The sequence below is a fragment of the Acomys minous genome (genome assembly GCF_964271855.1).
Source record: "Acomys minous genome assembly, chromosome: 4".
Classification (NCBI taxonomy): Eukaryota; Metazoa; Chordata; class Mammalia; order Rodentia; family Muridae; genus Acomys; species Acomys minous.
The window spans coordinates 123,411,167-123,433,215 of NC_140486.1; the positions used below are offsets into that span (position 1 = coordinate 123,411,167).

Here is a 22,049-nt window from a genome sequence, read left to right on the forward strand (position 1 = left end):
GAGTCTGGAGTTCATAGGTTAACCCTCTAGTGTCAGTTCTTTTTTTTCACTATGTGGATTCCAAAATGCAAGTTCGGGGCAGCAGATGGGTGGCTTCTACTCATTAGTCAGTGAGCCACATTCCCTCTCTGACTGTCCTTCCTGTAAATCCATAAGAATATACAACCTTCTCAAAATAAAATGGTCTAACTGAAAAGTTTTTTACATATCATGTAGACTTAATTCATAGCTCATATAATGTAAATAATGGTACATAAATATTTTTTTCAAGTTCAAGCTTTTCCCCAAGGGTAGATTGTACTCTGAAAAATGCCATGATATGTACTGCCCCTTGTAACAGTTTCTATTGAAGATAATAAAATCATTTTAAAATGGGGAATTAATGCTTTTAAATATTAGTGTCTCTGAAATGTACATGTACTCTGTACACTTGAAATGCTTTAATTTCAAATTAAACACTGGTTAGCCAATTTGATATTATGCAAATTTCACATGTAGAGGTAGTTCATCACATTTAAGAGCAAATCACATGAAAGTACAGAGACACATCTAGAAAATAAGTGAATAGGTGTGTGTGTGTGTGTGTGTGTGTGTGTGTGTGTGTGTGTGTGCAAGAAAAACCAACCCTGGTATCATTCTTCAGGTGTAAATTTTTATTTTTTTGAGATAAGGTCTCACTCACATTGCAACTTGCAGGGTACGCTAGGATGACCGGCCAGGGCGCTTCAGGGTTTGCCAGTCAGCACCTTGCCAGCATGGGGATTACAAGTGTGTTCTTCATGCCAAGCCGTGTAATGTGGACCCTGAGATCGTGGGTCCTCATGCTTGGAAGGGAAGATTTTTACCAACTGAGCGATGCCATGAGTGAATATTCAGAGAGTTAAAAATATGACCAAGGAGTATATTCAAAGAGGTATCACAGATTATAGGGTATTTAGTTCTGATCTCTGAAACTTATCAATGTGCAGAATATTTAGACTTTATGTCAATGATACTAAATTATTAAATGAAAATGTATTCTGTAGTAATAACTCTTACTAAGGTCCTATGCCCTAAGGCTGGATCTTTTCCAGCTATCAAACTTATTAAAGCTTTTTCACTGAATTGCACTGATACAAAAGAGAACTACTGAACAAGAAACATCAGACAAAGGAAGAATGATGCTAAAATTTAGATGCTGAAGTCCCCTGTTCTGGTACCCAAATCTCAAGTACCATGGGGTCATTTGTTATCTTAAATGGTTTTTGAATTTCAACTGTGAAAATTTGCCTTAATGTGCAGATGAAAAACTTTCCCATAAATGATTAAAAATAGTGGTGTTGTCTGTATTACAGTGTGCTGATTAATAAAGTGTAAACTTTTAACAGCATTTCTGAGAAACGTCCTTTTTAAGTGTATTGCAGTTACTCTTTGTTCCACGGAGGAGAAGGCTGCCCCTGTAGAATTCTGCACAGGCCCCAAGTCATCTCATCCATCCCAGGTTATGTTTGCTTCGGAAAGCACAGTAAAGGAGTTCTTTTCCAAGAAAAAAATTATTTCCTTTCTAAAATTATTTATTCCTAATATTCATTTGTACATCTGAGAAACTAGTTTACAGACTTTTTACCAAAGACAAAGGGGTCCACGAACACCAAAAGTTATGCACGAGCAATGCTTGCTTGGATATATTTCTTGAGATTTATCAAGATAGTATACTTGGAAGAAATGTATCTAGGTTATTATTTTTTCCTTTCTATTTTAAATGCAAAAGACAATAAAAAAAAGTTGAGTTATAGTCACAAATTCACTTTTCCACTAATGCTAAAGGCAAGATACACTGATCAGAGATAAACCCTAACCTTAGGCAGTGCAGGCAAGGGTGATCCCAAAACAGCAAGTCTACATCGTTTTCACCAAACAAGTGGAAGTGGATGTTGGGCATGATGACCCGTGAATCTCAGGGTCCACATTACAAAGCCTGGCATGAGGACACGCTTGTGAGGAACCCTTCTCACAGCCAGTTGAGACGATTCTGCCATCTGTGAAAATAATGATGACTAATTAAGTAATGCTAAGAGTGGGAGAACTACTCTTCCCCATGGAAAACATACCAATCTGTTATCAAATCAAATGGTCATCCCTGACATCACGCCCAGAAGTGGCATTATACAGACCGAGCGGGTGATATTTAGAAATAAATCTATCTGTATATATATGACACACATGAAGGGATGTACTAAAAATAATGAAAGATAGGCCATCAATTTGAAAAATAGAAAGAAGGGATATGTGGGAGATTTAGGTGGGAAGGAAAGGAATCAAGAAATGTAATTATATTAAAATCTTAAAAATTAACAGAAAAAAAGGCTTTCATGCCTGTACTCATTTGTTTGCCTGGAGCTGCTGGTATGTAAGAACCATCTGATGGAAATACAGAAGGGCCTGAAGAACAAATCAGTTACTTTTTAAACACAATGTGTCCTTTTTCTGGCACAAGAGTGATAATACTATAAATAGCTTCTGGGGTGAAATTACAATAGTGGCCATTTCCTTATTTTCTCACAGGCTCGCTCCCTCGGGTCCTATCCACGCTCTACAGTGAGAACGCACAGCCAGCTTACTGGCTGAAATGGTTCCATGTGCACCAGTGAAAGAACCCCTTCAGCAATCTACAAATGGCATTCATAATCTGCAGCTCAAGATCACCCTATAAGGATCAACCTTACGTCAAGAAGTACACATATTTCGTGCTTGTCCAATCTTTTTCTCCAAGTGGCACTCATGAATAAGCACAGTGGATCAGTGTCTTACTGCATAGATGGACATGCTGAAGACTTCTTCATACATTCAATTCCACGCTCTGTGTATTATTTCAAACTCATAGGTGCTGCTAACTACTTGGCATTTATTCTTGGTTTCTTAAGGTCTAATTCAATATGCACATAACACTCACTGATTTTGACACAGAAAACTCAGTTCCTTACCCTAAACCTAGTACTTTTTCTATTCTTCACTCTCATATGAGGAAAGTTTGTTTTAGAACAAAAAACAGAGACATACTTCACTCTGCATTTGCACTGCATGTCTTAAACCTTGAGCCATTTTAATTTTTTGACAGTACTCATCATTAATGGATACTATATTTTATATTTTATACATTTGCCTTCACTGAAATAAATGTTCCAAACACAAGAAGTCAATCCGTTTCAGAGACAATATATTCTATTCCCCAAACAGATGCAATTCATAAATATTCAGGTAATGTTTTCTGTCAATAAGTTTGAACGACAATACAAATGAACTCTTTAAAGAGACATAACAAAAGATATACAGATAGAAAACTTTTAAGAATTATTGCTAGGGAAAAAGCTAAGGAATTCAAATTATTAGAAACTGATTTACCTAAGAAATTATATACTTATATTCTCCTGTGATTGAGTCACTATTTAAAATGACCAAGAAATGGGATCAAACTAAGCGCTTATTAACTGACAAAGGTTTAAAGAAAATGATACATACAATATATGTACACACACACACACACACACACACACATACACACACATATACACACATGAATGGACTGAGGGTCATTGTTATAAGAAAGAAGCTAGGGCCTAAAAAATTATATCATTCTTATATGTGATCAATAATAGCATAAAAGTAATTAATTGAAAAGTAATTAAATTATTTTCAGATACTGGGGAGAGATTGGTCAATGTCTACGAAATTTATAAGTATGTACAATTAGGTACTTGATATGTATGCATGTCTAAAATTGTTACATTGCATACACCAGCACATTCACTTTTTACATTTTTATGTATCAGGTTAAAATGAATTCAAATGTTTTATTTTTGATTTGCCTTTGTAGAAAACAAATGTCAAACACAAAGCATCAACTAATAATAATATATGATATTTGGTGCATTGCATTGATTTATTATGTAACTGACTCTTTAACACAGTGTCTGCTACCTGATTGGAATGAAACCAGGACAATGATGACTCAGAGATGCACAGCACAGTGCAAAGATTACAGATCTCCACAGAACAGACCTCATTTCCATATGACCATAAACAGTAGCCACAAAAGTTATACTGTTGATGTTTGTGCTTTTGTGGTTTTTTGTTGCTTGTCCCTTACTAGATATGACTCAGAATATTCTGCGCTATCTAAACCTGTAGAGAAGTAGTCATGGCTACGTACCATTTACTTGTAGGTCTGAATTTTCAAAATACATGAAAATGAACCAATGATTTATTTCCTCAGGGGAATTTCAGGCTCTTGTCTGATGTAGATTTTCCCCTTTGGCACATAGTGAGTTAAGCTTACTTTCCTTGTACCTAAGAGATTGATCTAGATAGACCACAGTCATGGACAGAGCTGCTGGAGTTTCGCGTGAGTGTGCAACTGAACACATAAAACTTTAAACTCTTAAAATACAAGGGCAAAAATGTGATGAGCACTCAGCAATAAATAGCGGGAGTCATGACCTTACAACATCAAAAAAGTAAGGAGAAACCTTTTACATAAAGGTCCTGCGGATGTTTTGCATCAAAGCAACTTCAGTGGCCAGTTCCCAAGGGTCAATGATGCAATTCCAGCAAAAGATTGTGTTCCCTGAACTTCACTATCCAGTTGGACAGCCTGTTTAGCTCAGTGAATTCAAACCTGCCAAGTTAAGTCAGGTTTGTACATTCTTGGAATGGTTTCCACATTTCCATTAACGTTATTTTCCCTCTCTGGAAGAAGTGGTGTACACTTCTCCTAGGAAACTAGTTTCTCTGTTGCTTTCATTTCAGGTGCACTCACACTGTACAATAAAACACAATAACCCAATGGATAAGTCATGCCAAAGAATCATTTGGAGTAACACAAGTGCAGAAAAAAGATTTTTTTTTCCTTAAGTCAAACTGAAAGCACCGTACAGAAACCAATGCTTTTGATGGGAAATCGGCCTTTTCAGGCATCACTGGTGTAATCACTCAGAAACAATTTCTCAGCCGAAGGTTTTACTTCCACAGTATTAGGAGGTAGATTTTATTTTAATCCCTGTCCAAATTCACATTTGCTTTCTATGAGTCATCTTTTAGTAAATGCAAACTATGAAAAATCAAACGTAATTAAAAGAGAGTGAGGAAAAAAATGTTTAATAATGCACATATTGTCTATCACGAATAGTTTCTGTATTATTTAACCTAAAAGTGTTTATATTAAAGAATGTCCAAAATAGTATCTTATAAAAACAATGGTGACATACAGGCTTTTAAAACAAGGCAACCTTTCAATATTATTAATTACAAGGCTAATAAGTATTTAAATAATTCAGCTAAATTTTGACATTTGGAATTCTCTGAGTACTCTTGCCCTTCTTTTAAAGTGAACTTCAGTACACTTTCTTTGCATAGAGTGAATTTGTAGATATAGAATTTCTTACTTACTTAGAGCATTTTAAAAACAAAATTTTATTTAGGAAGAAGTGATATGTTCAGGATTTGTTTATGGTTTGCATATTCATATCCAAACATACTTGAACAAATTATTTGCATGTTGATAACAAAGACCCAATTTCCTGTTTGTTTTAAAGATAAAAATATAGTATCAGTGATACATAGATGATTGGTAAAGTTCACCAAGAAAAGAGAAAAAGAACAGGAAATACTTCCTGAGTTCTAAAAAGGAAAAAAACCCTAATTATGTCATTTTAGAGATGCACCACGCACATGTACTTAAATATAATATAACCAGTAGACTATTAAGAACAGTGATCTGAACGTTTCTTGATTCTTGTTTTTATATATTTAGGGAAATTCATCTTGCATGTTACAACACTTTTCTTATTAAATATTAATGCAGAAGTGTCTGAATGTTAATCATTTATTACATTCACCATAGTTTATCTATTTCTTCTTCCTAAATTATTTAAAGCAAAATCATTCTTCAAAGATTTTTTTGAAGGACTTTCAGCCTGAACACATAACAAGTGGTCAATATTTGAAAGCAGACACTTATGTTGTGTCTTAAATGAGAACAGAGCTAAGGTTTGCCAACAAGAGCTCAGAGACCAGTAGCCACGCGTGCAACAAGCAGAGCCACCTGAAGCCATTGCCAGGATTTTGCAGAATACATGAAAGGAAAGTGAAAGTTAAACTCAGTATGTTTCTTAACAAAAGTTTACTCACAAATTTTGACAAGTGCTATGGATTAGGTAGGTTTATTGTGTATTTTTTATGTCTACATGCACCCCTCTCTCTCTCTCTCTCTCTCTCTCTCTCTCTCTCTCTCTCTCTCTCTCTCTCTGTTTTCATACACAAAGAAACTATTTGCTACTCCACAATGTTAATACGGTTAGCAAACCAATGAGTTTGCAATATAAACCTCTTAGCTTAAGTCTGGGCATGTCCACAAAAGAGGAGTCATGTGCATATGCAAGCTAAAGAGATTTAAAATACAGCTTTCCTTGCGCCTAGAAGCATTTCTTTGCATCAGCAAGGTGTGTGTGAAAGTCATTAAAGATACCTTAGCATAAAGGTCATGATTTTTGCAAATAAATGGGAAACACAAGAAATAGACAGGATGTAGGGAATAATACAAATAAAAAACTATAATATTTCTTACTTAGAGAATTTAATAATGTGGAGACTGCCTTGCTCACAATAGCCATCATGCAGAGAAGAAAACGGTGAGAGATGTGGATTCATTCAGCCAAGGAGCTGAACGACTGTAATCCTTAAAAGAACCAATCCTGCTTATTCTTTCTTTGAGTGGCATCAGACCTCCCCACCAAAGGGAGGTGATCAAAAAAAGAATAAGCAGGCTACCAAGATGAGACTTGATAGCCTATGACCACATAGTGGAGGAGGAGGTCCCCCTCGGTCTTAGACCTAGTGGAGGGGGATAGGGTGAAAGCGGGAGGGAGGGAGGAATGGGAGGACACAAGTGATGGGATAACAATTGAGTTGTAATCTGAATAAATTAATTAAATAATAAATAAATAAATAAACTCTTCCTTTATTAAAAAAAGAAAAAAAGAACCAATCCTGAGTTCTTTCAGATAATGGTGCCCTCTTCCCTCCCTACATTTGTCCCTTCCAGGAAACTAAAGTAGCCTTGGGCTATCATTGTCTGAGCAGGGTTACAGTTCCATCAACTTCTAATGGAGGTACATAGCAACACCTTTTGAGTGTATCTGCTTTATCTGAAAATGTAGCCATTCATTTAAATAACTAGGAAAGCCACATTAGCACTTGCATATACATACTCCTTTACGTTTGTTATGCATTTCATTTCCTGACAAGTTTCTGAAGTAGGAATGACTAGCACTGATATTAATACTTAGCATATCAAAAGTGAAATGTATCATTATTTATGCTATACATACCATGAAAGTAGATATCCTCTCGTATGAGAGTATAGTGCTGGGACTTGAAGATGGGTGTTGCATTTCTCCAGGCAAAGGCCCTTATACAAAACCATAGAATCTGTAGTTAATAAAATCTAGCAAAATAACATAATGGCATGTGTAGTGGATGCAGACATTTTGTTGTTGTTGTTGTTGTTGTTGTTGTCAAGTGTGGAGAGTGAAACTGCCTAGTGTGAGGGCATGTTGTCTGCCTACTGGAACAGACTCAGGAGAGGACCTGTGATCTTATTCAGCTGGAAACTATCTCATGAGAGGGTGTGGTCCTCACCAGTTGAAAACATCCTGGTATTGACTTTGAGAGGATAGAAATAGGAGCCTTCCCCCCAAAAATAGAGAGCCATTGTTCCTAATCCTTCGTAGACCTTCATTTGAGATGCTCCTAGAGAGACATGCTCTGGGCTTTTGGTCCCTGCTGTTGCTCCTTCTGCTGCTGCTTCCTGCTGCTGTGTTGGCTGTTGAAATCCTGACAATGAAGAGTGGAAGAGCCCAAGGAGTGAACTGGATCTAAAAAATTCTACCTCCGCTGTTTCTACCCACATCCTTTATCTCCTGCCTAGGTTAGGTGGGTTGGAAGGGAGGTAGAGGCATTAAAAAGTCCCAAATAAAGTAGATTTTTAAAAGATCAAAGCCCACAGGCATGTGCTAATTCTGTGTTCTCTGTACAAGAGACATTAAAGGGACCAGTTGACAGATTTATTAGGCAGCAAGAAGACATATGCACTTGATCTTAATATACAATGTGGGTTTGTGCAGCTCACATTGTACATAAGACCAGGAAACATCATGATCAGACTGAGGAGAAAGAGGATGGTTTGATTCTGAGGCCCTAGGATCCATGCTTGGAAGCCTGTAACACTCACAGGATAAATTAACAATGAATGAATAAACAAGGAAAACATGGAACATTTCAGAACTGAAATGTCTTTCTTCTTTAAACTACAGTTGTAAGATTAGAATTTCTATTCCAGATAGATAGCTATTGTTACTAGCTAGAATCTAAAATTTGTCAGTACTAGTTAAAATAGATAAATTAATCTATAGTTAAGGAAACAATGTTAATGCCTAGTGAAATGAGAAGTCAGAATTCTGGACATTGGGGTCCCAACATACATCTCAACAGACATCACATCCATCACATGACCTCTCACCAATGTATAAAGTGCTTTGTTGTTTGCCTTCTTTCAGAGCTGGAAGTTTATTGAATTGGATTAACACCAAATTTTTATTTCCTAAATATAAAGCAGTAATATTATAGTATGTTTGACACCTATAAAGATTAAAGGTAAACTAGATGCTGAGTAAGAAAATAAATATACATTATATCTATAAAAGTAATGTGTATGTAAATGTACAGATATCTGAATTTGTTTTGACTTTGAAGTATTTATTTCATTACAGGGGTGAAAACTTTTCCAAAACAATGGTTGATCTGCATTATTTATTAAGTGGTGCTTCAATGACATTTTTTGTTGTTATTTTTTTACTTTTCTTTCAAACTCCCTCCCTGTCCTTATTGGTTTTGGAACTGCATTATTTTCTATTTAGACTAATATGGTTGCTAATTTGAATGTGAAAGTCTGTATCAGGATACACATAATTACTTAATAATGTTTGATGTTGATGTAAGGAATTTTTCATTTATAAGAACAAATTCAAATAAAGGACAAATTCATCGTGTGGGCTCAAACATTATTGTTATAAAAGTTTCAACACGCTTCCTGAGCCAGTGTCAAAGATTCCGATGACAAGTTTATACAAAATAAAAGGGGTTATAATACCTTACACATGGTCTTCTGGGAGAGAGTTTAGGTGGAAGCTGTACTTATCCAAACAAGTGTCAAGAAGTCCCCTTAAAGGGAAACACTTAATATCCTTTTTATTATTTATTATCATTTTTATTTTATGCTTTTATTAGAGAAATAAAACTTCAATGATTGGTATCATCTGTAAGTCATTTCATCATTATGGAACCCTGACAGTAAAGATGGTTGGCTTAGTGGAATGTATAATCTTTGGGGTAACCTGGCGTAGTTGTGCTAAAATACATCTTCCTAGGAAGCCAGATCTGTCTGCTCATTACAGTACCAGCAATGTACACCTTATCTAGAACTAAAGGCATAAAGTCCTCACAGCCCTGCCTTTATTTGTGTCACGAGATCCAGCTGATGGATTTGGGGTGCACACACACTTGTAGAAATAACCATGGACATTCAAGACAAAGTAACAGCTTCAGCAGACACTGAAAGCAAAACAACAAAATTACAATAAAACAAAAGAAAGGAAATGATGAATCTCATGAACAGAGTGAAGTCATTCTCATTCCAGGACTTACGTATGTGGTTCAGAATAAAGAAATCCACAGTTGAGTGGAGAGTGGGGACTGACTTTCACACGAACTCTGGTGCCTCATATTTGACCACGTCCCCTGAATGGAGAGACCTCGTGGCACTCAGAGGAAGGATAATAGGCTACCAAAAAGAGACTTGCTACCCTATGAGCATATACAGGAGGAGGAAGTCCCCCTCAGTCACAGTCATAGGGGAGGGGAGTAAGGGAAAAATGGGAGGGAGGGAGGAATGGGAGGATACAAGGGAGAGGATAACAATTGAGATGTAATATGAATAAATTAATAAAATAAAATTTTTAAAAAAAGGATCCTCATCAGTCAAATGATCCTACTTCAAATGTTGTCTTCATTTTATTATTTATATTCCAGACATTTTGTAAAGACCAACATAAGGATCCAAAAAAACAAAAAACAAAAAAAACAAACAAAAAAAACCAACAGGCAAATACCTCTGTTATTTCAGAGTTACCTAAAAGGAATAAGAACCCAGCAGAACAAACAGCCACTTCCTCTAGTACAAGACCAGTATTTTCTCATTTGGCATAATCTATAAAAATAGCATAGTGATGCTTTGTTGTATGTATAAATATTTCACAGTGAAACTTGAAATATGCCTCCGACTCAAAGTTACTGAAATCAATAGCACGTTCCCTTCCTTCGAGCCTATCTTATTCTGATGGTAGGCAAATAAAATTACATTATACAAATACACACTAAAAGAGCTCTATATTTGATATGTCAGATGCTTAAATTATTGGTGTCAATGAACAGAGAATGTGCTAGTAATAGTTTCCATCACTGGTTTTGCTGTAAATTCAATATGAGTTTCTTATGCATGTTTTATCTTGGAGTTACTACATTATAGTTAGCTTACATATGTCTGTTGTAAGCACATGATCTAAGCCTGGAAGTAAGAAAATTGTGTGAAGTGGAAGTGCAGGTTAGCCAGCTTACAAAATGAGAAGTGAAAATTTGAAAAGAAACTGTGAACAAATTTTGATAATACAGTTTTATTTTCTTCACATTCATGCCTGTTTTTGCTCAGGAAACACATACATGCATTTAATGTTATATTCCAATCTGCCCTCACATCCTCTACTTCAATTTCTCTCTTATTCCCATTACTTTCCCCCCCTAAGTTCACATACTTTTTTCTGAACAGAGTCCAGTGAGCACTGCTTGTATATGAAGGCTACCAACTGAAGGAAGGGAAGTCTCTCAGGGGTCACATCTTTGAAGCAAACTAAATATCCCTCCCCTAGAAACTTTCAGTTTTCAATAGCTCCATAGTGAGGGTAGAATTCCATGGGTCCTGCCACATCCATGCTGGAACTTCGCCTTCCTCGATCTTGTATAGGTCTTATATATGCCATAAAGCCAGTGTGAGTCCATACTTGCAAGGTTCTGTAATGTCTACAATATTGTCCTGTTGCAGATGCCCACTACCCGCCTTTTACACTTCTTCTGTCTCTTCTTCCATGATGACACTTGAGCCATTAGTGAGAGGTAGGGCTTAGACGTCTCACTAAGAGCTGACTACTACACGTCACTTTATTATCTGCACTTTGACAAGCTGTGGGCTCTGTATTGATTTCCATTCACTGACAAAAATATGTCTTCTCATAAGGGTTGAAAGATGCACTATTGAATTGCGTATTACCACACTAATGTCTGCCTTGAAATCTTTCCCAGGCTACAATATTTTCCCCCAAATTGAACACTGTCCTGGTTTCTAACAGTGTATATTTACTTGATCTGTTTTTATTTTAATGCAAATTACCTAAGAATTATTTTTTGTACTCTACATATATTGCACTCACTTGGGAGACATAAGAGTATTATTGCATGTGGTAGCATGTTCATTTCCATTTGATTACATTCAACAGTTAATGTATTTAGCCTCATGTTGAGTAATTAGAATGCACATATTCTGATAATAGGTTAACATGTCACTTTAGCTTAATCACGTGCACTAGCCTATCAAGCCATTTACTTTTTGTTGCTTGATAAACAACTTGCTCAGAAGCAACTCAAGGAGGAAAGGATTTATTTGGCTTAGACATCAAGATGAGAGGACATCACTGATGGAAGTTACTCTAGGAACTCAAGAAAGAACCAGAAAGAGTGACATAAACCAAAGACCTTGGAGAAACGTTGCCTGCAGCTTTCTCTACATGACTTGTTCACTTTTCATCTTTATATATCAAGAGGCCACCTGACCAGAGGTGGCACCCTGCATAGCTGGCTGGAATCTCCACATCTGTAACTAATCATGAAAATAGCCCACAAGGTTGCGCACATACCAAATTGAATTCTTCCCTTCAGTAAAGGTTCCATCTTTCTGGGTGACTCCAGCTGGTGTCAAGTTGTCCAGAAATATAAACAGCACAACAGGTGATCAACTTCTGTAAAAATAAAAATCTATTTTCAGAAAGTTTACACTAACTCACATATAGATATTCCCAAATTACATAAATATCATAGTGTTTCTGCAGCTTAGAAGTGATGAGAATTGGCAGTATACTTACTTCTTTTTAGTTGCTTTTAAGTGTGAAGTAGTATCACCCATGGCCTTCAGCTTTATTTCTTTATACAAACGGCACTGAATAATTTATACTGAAGGCCACTTGACTATCTGTTCAAGGATTTCCTCTTACTTTTCCTATTGCACTCCCTGTGGTCTCAGTTGATTTATGTAGAGTTTAGATTTAGATTTTATTAGGAACAACACTACCAAAAATGTTTTTTTGTTTTTTACATAACATCTTACTTAACTGAATGACTTATTTTTTAAAGCAATTAATAGTAATTTTTAATGAACATAAATTCTGAAGTCCATATCAGTCTAGAATTTGCCTACTCCGTTGTCATTCTGAATACACACACACAAACACACACATACACACACACACACACACACACACACACACATCTCTGTGCACAAATAGAACAAGGAAATGTTTAAATTGCCCTTTATGCCATTTGATGCTACATGTAAATGGAATTACTCTGCTGGATAATGGGTTTTCTATCTTTAATAACACATAAATTAAAAAATACAGACTCAACTTTATTATTCTCAATTTCATATGACAACATTTTACTCATATCCTATCGTTAATTGGAACACCAGCACTGAATATACCTGGTAGAGATAGACTGTTCACATTGCTGACACGAATTAGCCCTGGGACTCAACTCCTCATGAAGGTAAAATGATGGAATAAATGGACAAGTTAGCAAATGAAGAAGTAAATAGTAATTGTCCTAAATTCACTATCCGGGACCCATTAAATGAAAGCCCACTAACAACTGCCAGAAGGGGAACATGAAAAGAAACTTCTTTATTTTACTGGATTTGGGGTTTAACCATTGTAAAGCAACGGTGGACTATGAACGCAGGTCTCTCACTATTGCACCCAGGCCATTACTGCTCTGAATGGCGTTGAATCTCTTTTTCTCTTCTCTTCATTGCGTTGCTGAGGTTACAGGAGTACATCAGCACACTTGGCTTCATGTGGTGGTAAAGATCAGGCCAAGTGCTCGATGCAGAGTAGAAATCTGCTCTGGCAATCGGAGGTACATCCCCATGATTAAAACTGTTATTTTAAATTATATTATTCTATCGTTTAAGAGAAGCTAGAATCTTATACATGTTAGTCTGCAGCTGTAATGAATTAGAATATCTTTGAACTACACATTTCAAATTCAACCTGAAAATTCATAAGATACTTGGTCCGAATTAATTTTAATACTCAGACATCATGATGAAGTATGATGTTTCTAAAGCTCAGTAGTTTATTAACATGCTTCACCAATTTTATTTTAAAACTACCCCACGTTGCCAGGCAGTGGTGGCACATGCCTTTAAACCCAGCACTTGAGAGGCAGAGGCAAGTGGATCGCTGTGAGTTCGAGGCCAACCTGGTCTACAAAGTGAGTCTAGGACAGCCAAGGCTACACAGAGAAACCCTGTCTGAAAAAAACAAACAAACAAAAAAATTAAGTAAAATAACAAAAGTAAAAATAAAAACAAAAAAACGAAACAAAAAAAAAACCTACCACACATATACACACACAGCAGGTTGCATTTATGATAATAAGCACACATACAAATATGCATGTCATAACAATGAATGATTTTAAAAAGCCATGGATTTGAAAGAAAGCAAACTGGATTATGGGAGGGTTTGGAAATAGGATAGGGGAGGGAGAAATGTCGTAATCATGGTATAATCTCAAAAATAGATATTTTTCTCATTATTTTTGTTTTGTTGAGACAGAGTCATTGTCACTCTGGCTCTCCTGGACTCACTTTGCAGACCAGGATGGCCTTGAACTCACAGTGATCCACGTGCTTCTGTCTCCTGAGTACTGGGGAGTGGAAGGGGGTGGTTGTCAGGAGCTCCACAGGAGACAATCAAAGCTGGCAGATCTGCACAGACTGATTCACCAACCAAGGACATTGCAAGCAGGGAACCTAGAACTAGACCCTCTGTTCAGACACAGCCCAGAGACAGCTCATTCTCCATGTGACGAATGAGTGGGGAGAGGGGAGCAGGAGACTGCTTCTGACAGGAACTCTGGTGCCTACCATTAATTTAATCACTGCCCCTTGGCAGAGAGACCCCATGAGAACACAGAGGAAGGGGATCCTGAGGAGATCTGATAGCCTCAGGTCAGACAATGGGGGAGGAGGACTCCATCTGTCAGAGGTCTAGGGGAAAGAAACAGGGCAGAAGAGGGAAGAAGGGTGGGAACAGGAAAATAGCAAGGGGGTTACAATCGGGAAATGAGTAAATTATAATAAAAAACAAATGAAAACAATTTCTTCAAGTGATATTTTTAAAGATCTCAAAAATTTTGAGACAAAAAAAATTTTTTTAAAGTTTTGATAAACTGTAATAAAACCTTCCATGATAAATTACAGAAAGTATGATATTAATCCATATCTTTGTTTCAAGATCACATGTAACAAATTCTAAGCACAAGTAAAAGCATATAGGTGATCACAATAAGGACTTAATTAACGCTGTTAAATTGGTTCCTTCCTTTTACAATCAATGATTCCAAGTGCTGGTTTCCATTTGTGTGTTTTCAGGGGTCTATCAATGGCATCTGGAGAAATTTCATGAGTCTGATCATTGTTAGTAGTTTGTTTGTTTTGTATCTTTTATTAATGCTTTTATTTTAAATAGATTTACATCACTTTCCTCATCCTCCCCTTCCCATTGTCTCCTCCCATCTTCCTTTGCCTGATTCTCTCCTCTGTCTCCTCCACTCTCAAGTTGATAGCCTTTTTCTTGCTGTAGTATTGCTAGATATGTGTATAGTTATACATATGTATTTGCACAACAAACATATATCCATAGATGATTGAGAGAAAGAGAGACAGAGAGACAGAGAGACAGAGAGACAGAAAGAGAGAGAGAGAGAATCTGTAGGGCTGAGCATTTTGCATTGAACAGCTATCAGAGGCATCACACTAGAAGAATCTGATTTTCCCCTCCCAGTCATTGTTATTAGCTTGTACTTATTTGTCTGGGGTGGGACCTTGCAAAATTTACACATTTCATCCTTAGTATCCAGTGTTGTCCCATTGCTCTGGCCTTATGTCAAATTTTTTTAGCTCACTCTGAGAACAGAGGTACGTGTCCTGGGCCAGCTATGTAAGTGAGGCTAAGGGCAATTCCAGGAGGACTAGTGTCTTTGCTAAAGTGGATAGGCTACCTTAATATTAATTTTTTTCAATTCAATCACAGCAGCTGTTTCAAATTTAGAAACATAGGCTTTGCTTCTGAAAGGAAATTTACTGCCTTTTTGAGGTGTTAATAAAAAAGCAAAACAATCTAATTTTTTTATTTTTATTTTTGTTTTTAAACTGTCTACAAACATTGTACCAATAAGTGTCCAAATCACAGGAGGCTCCTCCCAATGGCGGGACTTTGAATTCCTTCAATACTGTGAACTTTCTGATACCAAGAACAAGCCAAATTTTAATCTTTTATTACATTCAATATTTACTTTTCAGTGACGTGTTTGTGTTTTCGTAAGGTATGTCCATATTAGTAAAGTAACTAAGTAGGAGAAAACAGTGTAACTCCCTGGTCCTGGAGTTACAGGCATTTGTGTTACAGGCTGTGGGATCCGAGCGTGGTTCTCTGTAGGAACAGGTGCTCTTATCCACCGAGGAATCTCTCCAGTGTCTTCAAAGTATTTAATAAATAAAACTACAAGACTTTACAATAGAAAACATGCACATGCACATGCACACGCACACGCACACACACACACACACACATGCACAAATGCACACAAGCTCCCATGTACTTGCGCATGTACATGCACATGCATGCATGCTTGCAGACCATCCAGGTATTTTCTCATTCTCCTTATCTGTCAGATACTATTATTTTTAACTTCCAAATGAGGAGTATGTGACTTGCAGAAGAATGTAAAGATTGAAGGTAGTGATATTTACCTCAGTTTCTCTATCAGCAGATAATAATATAGTTGACTAAAACCTTGCATATGACATTCCTCTCAAACCCTACACTGCAGAGTAGTAAATGTATTTGTCTTCCCTCACTATTTATACAACTTTTTAGTGTCGTAAGTAATTGAGGCTTTCCATTCCGAGTTGTATTTTTCATCACACTAACATTTACTTAATTGCAAAAGGATAAATCTAAGATATAGCAGGGTTTCAATTAGATTGTTTTATGCAAAGCCTGTGAGTGTTTTGTAACAATACACTTGATTTATTGAATAGTTGGTGACAATTCTCCTGCTCTCATCTAAGCAACATTACATTGGTAGGAAACATATTACATTGGTAAGAATCTAGAAAATGTAGGCCAGTGAGCCAGTTCCGGTGCACTCTAGAGGGCCAGGGATGATGCAGAATGCACCGTGTGCTTCGTGGTAACTGTGATTTCATCAGAGGCTCATAACGTTTACTCTGAAAATCATCTAGAAGCTAGGAAACACTAGAACAATGTTAGAGAATGTTCCTAATAGTGACAAAATAATAGTGAGTCAAATTGTGAGTGTAGAGTAATCATTATTAGCAACTCTGAGGAGCACAGTAAGTTACAATAGTTCATAATTTACTTTCACTAACCTGTATCTTAAGGTTCTTTCATAGTGATGATAAGAGAAAATATCTCATGGAGTATAGACAGCAAAGAAAGTGTACCAAGATTTTTCACACGCTCCAAATTTTCACAATTTCTTAGATTGGACTATATTCCAAAATTAATAATAAAAAAACAGAAATTAAATATACTCTTATAAAGTTTTCCTGTTTGTACTTCCTCCTATGTGTTATGGTGACTGAATGACACTCAATTCAGCTGATCTGCTATAAATACATGATACAATAACACTTTCATTAAAAATGACATCTTTTAAATACAGCAATCTATCTATCTTCAAGGCATTCAAAATATTTTCTAATCATCACATGAGTCAAGATCAACTGTAAAGTTGCACTGTATTTAACATAGTCATGCCCTGGAAATCTTTGGTTATACAAGGCTTTTATTGGATTCAAGATTCAAAGTTTAAACCCATATAGAGAGAAACTTGATTGATTCATCCATGTAGAGAGAAACTCGATCGATTCAAGTTCTAGCAAATAGGAACTATAATTATTAGGGAGCAAAGTAAGATACTACAATGTTGAAAGAGAGAGAGAGAGAGAGAGAGAGAGAGAGAGAGAGAGAGAGAGAGAGAGAGAGACTTATTGATAGGCAGACAAATAACTCAACTTCCCAGTAGGATCGAATCTTGGGAAAACAACTTTATAATACACTGTATATGAAGTGTAATATGTGGTATTCCTTTATATGATAACCTGGCTTGGGGCACTACATCTTTTGATGCTCACTTTTTCTTGCCACCACTGATCAGTAAACACTGCTGCCTTTCCTGTTGCCCAGGTGATCTGTGAACATGCATCCTTATCATGTTCACAACATTGCCCTCTCTCTTCATTATGTGATGAAAAGGGTAGATGTGAGCAGGGACAACACAGTAGGTGCTCACTAAAAATAAGGGAATGTTAGGTCCTTCCACTATTGGATCCCTTGAATTTATTTTCCCCTGAAAGCACCACTCTCCAAGGATGTTTCAATATGAAAATGTAAAGACCCTTTCATTCTCTGTATATTTAGAGTAGCAGTTAGCCACTGACTCTAAGTCAATTTTGTGTTTTCCCCCTTGTGTCTTATATTTTTTACCATGATGCTTACTCTAGAATCTTAGAGTTTCTGTTAATGTTATCTTCTGGCTTACAAACATATTTGAAAACTATAGTCCTCAGGGGTTGAGATCCCTGATGTTTCTTTATTTATCTGATGTTTTCTTCATATTTCAAATTTAATTTTGTTTTCACTCTTTAAATTTTTGAGTTTTTAAATTTCTTTTTATTATTAAATACTTTTTAATTTTTACATATACATTTACATTATTACACACATATACAATAAACTACCTACAGAAAGAAGAACCACAAAACAATCGAGAATTATATAAATGTTATATTTATAGCGTTTTGGCTATTTGTATTTGGTAGCCTTGAATGAAACATCTTTCCTATCTTACTGAGTCTAAAAATCTGGATGTAAATCAGTATCTATCAACTTAAAACATCTATCCAGACCTAAAAATATCTTAAACTCTAAACAACAAAGCTTAATTGTAAAAACACAATTAACAATAAACTATATTATATTATTTATCAAGCACTTAAAGTACCAACACGTATTTATCCGTATATTGAGAAAATGTGTACAAAATCTATGACAAAAGCTAGAAACTTGCACAACAAAATTAAGAACTAAATAAATACAGAAATATTTCATGTTCTGGCATAGACAACTCAATGTTGGCAAAGTATCAGTTCTTAAGAAGTCAACCCAGGGATTCAAACAGTCTTGAGATTCCAGTAAACTATTTGTGAATATCAAAAATGAACCCTACAGTTTATATGAAAGACCCAATGGCCCAGAATGTCCACAACCACAGTTTAAACATCATGTGTATAACCAGATGATCTGGCTATTTTATTGACCTGATTACAACTGTTGATGTAGCGGAGGGAAGAAGACAATATTGATCAGTAAATAGAGCAGAGGGAATGGATACTGGTGAAGATCAGTTGCTTGATGAAGGACAGTCCTCTGATTTACAGGCACAGATTCAAGTTGAGGATGCTGTAATAGAACAATGTCACTTTGTGGCTTTAAGAGCTTGGGACAAAGTTGAAGAGCCTGGGAAAAGGCCCACCTCACTTAGTGTAAGATTGTACAAGCCTCTGGGGAAACCTTCACAGAGTTCTTGCAAAGATTGGTTTCAGCTGTAAACAAAGCCATAGCAAACCCTAATGCAAAACATGTGTTGACAGAGACGCTTGCATTTGAGAATCTGAATACCAAATATAAAGGAGTTATTAGACCATTAAAGGCATGAGTAGCACCAGTGGATGAGTGGATTAGGGTCACAACTGATATCATAGGATAAGCTATTAATAAAGGTCTCTAATACCAAACTGCCCAGTGCTTCAGTTACAGAAAGTTTGGTCTTTTCCAAAGAAATTTTGACCAAGTGGCTAAAACCCTCAGATATAGAAATATCTGGTTCATTAATTCTAAGGAACATGGTACTTTATACCAGAGAAGTGAAGAAGCCATTTTGTGGGTTTTCAGAAAGAATACCTAGGCTGTCCAGAGTTTGCAGACATGCTGTCTGGAAACAAAATGGTCAACCTAGCAGATTGTAGCCCCACAGGAAAAAGTACAAGCCCTATTCCTCTTGTCAGCCAGAAAAGAAGACAAAAAACAAAAACAAACAAAAACAAAAAACCACAGAGAAGTATTGTTGACCTCACGCATGCTACTTGAGGCTCAGCCACAGATAAACCTTCTACCCTAGTCCTATAAATTCAGTATTTCAAAATTAACACTTTATAAGGTCTATGGATCTTAGCCCTCAGGAACAGTGGACATGAATTTGGGAAGCAGAGGATTAACTTCCCAAGGATTTATTGTACATCCAGGAATTATAGGTGGGGATCTCAAAGGAGAAATTAAATTATGACATATGTAAGAAAAGAAATACAAATTAAATCAGGTGACTGGATTGCTCATCTGCTACTGTTTCTCTACACTGAAGCTAAAGCCACTCTATAAGAAATAGCAGCAGGGGTTGGAAGAACTGTAAAGTGTTTGTTCTGGCAAACAGTGGCTAATGATCAGAGGCCACACAATGCTACAGGACAAGCAGCTACAGGAAGTTCTAATTGCACTTTAAAAGAAAAGCTTGTAAGACATAGAGGAAGAATAAAGACCTCAGAGATAGACTAAATCATTCTTTTTTAACTCTAAACTTCCTGAATGTTATTGAAAAGAGAATTATAGCAGCCACGAGACTCTAGATTATAGGAAAAAAAAAACCTGTGAAGTTAAATCAGCCTATATACTGTAAGCATGTGTTAACATCAGAATATAATTCTGCAATAGTTTTGCATTGAGGATATGGTTTTGTTTATGTTTTCACAGGAAATAAAAAGCTGTGGATACCATCAAACTTGTAAACATTAGAAATTGATCACGAGAAGTCTCCTGAAAATCTTGACCACTGATCTGAGTTTACTGAAAATGTCTCTGTTTATAATTTTTCACTAAACACAGTATAATTAAAGGTTTAAAACAGAAAAAAAAAACCAGAAAGGGATAAATGGTGGGAGAATTTTGGGCTTCTTTCAAGAAGCCCACAGAAATGATATAGGATATATGCTTTTGTTTTGGTAGCAGTTATGGGATACGGGATCGATGTAGATTTTCCCCAGCAGCTGATTGTGAGTTGCCACATTCTCTAGTAGGGTCATGATTTGGCCCTGAGAGGGCTAAGAGTGGCTTCTGTTCCTGCTGCTGTTGCTGGATTTCTGGTTGCTGGTTGGAGAGATCCTGATTAGGAAGATCAAACTTGCCCCAATGAACTTGATGCCCCTAATCAGCAGTAAGTAGTCTAATGACATTGAAGGCCCGTTTCCCCTCTCACCTTCTTTCTCTCCTACCTAGTGTTTGGGGGTTTGGAAGGAATAGGGGTATGTAAGGCAGGTAGGAAAAAGAACACAGTAAAGTGGCCAAAAGGTCCAGTTACACATGTGCTTGAACATCTGGCCCTAACTGGTTGAGACTATGGAGTCTTTGAGACATGGGGAATAGCTTGGAAAACAGACGGCTGGAGGTGGACCTTGAATGAGACACTCACCTCTGGCTTGGCTAGATCTCACTGCTTCTTGATCCACACAGCAATGAGCATACTAGACCACACATTTCTGCCATCAAAGACTAAGCTCCTGAATGTGTAGGGCACTCTTCCATATAGGACTGAAATCCCCTGAGACATTCAGCCTAAATAATAAAGAGCCCTCCATCGTTACTTCCGGCACAGTGAAAGGATGATATCTACATATCAGGAGAACGCTGAAAAGGATCTGGATGGAAAGTCTGACACTGCTCAACTTCAGTAACTGTTGGAAAATTCCAACAATTCAACGATTTCTTGTGGAATACCAGCAGGTCCTTAGGCAAGTGGAACGGGGTAAAGCATCAGAAATATGCTCACATGAATCTTAGAATCAGCCTTAGATAGAACATAGGTTTCTTCATTTTAAAATGGCTTCTTTAAGACAGTGGCTACAATTAACAGTAATATAGAGTTGAGAATTGCTAAGAAATTAATTAAATGTCCTCATCATGAAAATATTGACAAGATTTAGTACTGAATGTGTTAATTAGTTTTATTTAAACATATGCAGTATATACATACGTGATAATACTAAGCTGTACACTTTAAAGTGTAAATGTATGTGTGTGTTCCATTATTATTATTATTACAATTTAATAAAAATAGTGGAAAGAGTAATGGGAAGTTTAAATGTCAAAGCAGATACAGTTCTATACCTTTCATGAAGGATGGACTACCTATAACCCTAAAGTTAAGGTGAGAAGCTTTAGAATTCTACAGTAAAGAATTCTCTGTGAGCTTGGTAATAGCAATGGCATTTTTGGGTAGGAACCACGCAAGAACTCGGTTGTTCATCCTAGAAACCATAATCTCATTTGGCCTATTTTTTTTTTAAATAAAACTTCAACATTTTCTTTTCTTTTAATAATCAGTAATCCAAACAGCTAAAGAGATGTTAAAATTGGCACGTGGCTCTTTGATTTCAAGTTCAGTAGACAAGTGTTGCTTTTGCAAGTACAGAGATAAGACAAGCTGTCTCA

General features: G+C 36.5%; 1 long non-coding RNA gene across 1 annotated transcript in view; it reads right to left on the minus strand.

Annotated features, from left to right (window-relative positions):
* Positions 1-1,478: 1,478 nt before the first annotated feature.
* Positions 1,479-22,049, minus strand: part of LOC311596895 — a 34,465-nt gene continuing 13,894 nt past the window's right edge. The window contains exons 2-3 of the long non-coding RNA XR_014779024.1: positions 12,057-12,158; positions 1,479-2,018 (exon numbers count right to left, since the gene is read on the minus strand). This is a non-coding gene — a long non-coding RNA (uncharacterized lncRNA). The remainder of the gene's footprint in view (positions 2,019-12,056; positions 12,159-22,049) is intronic.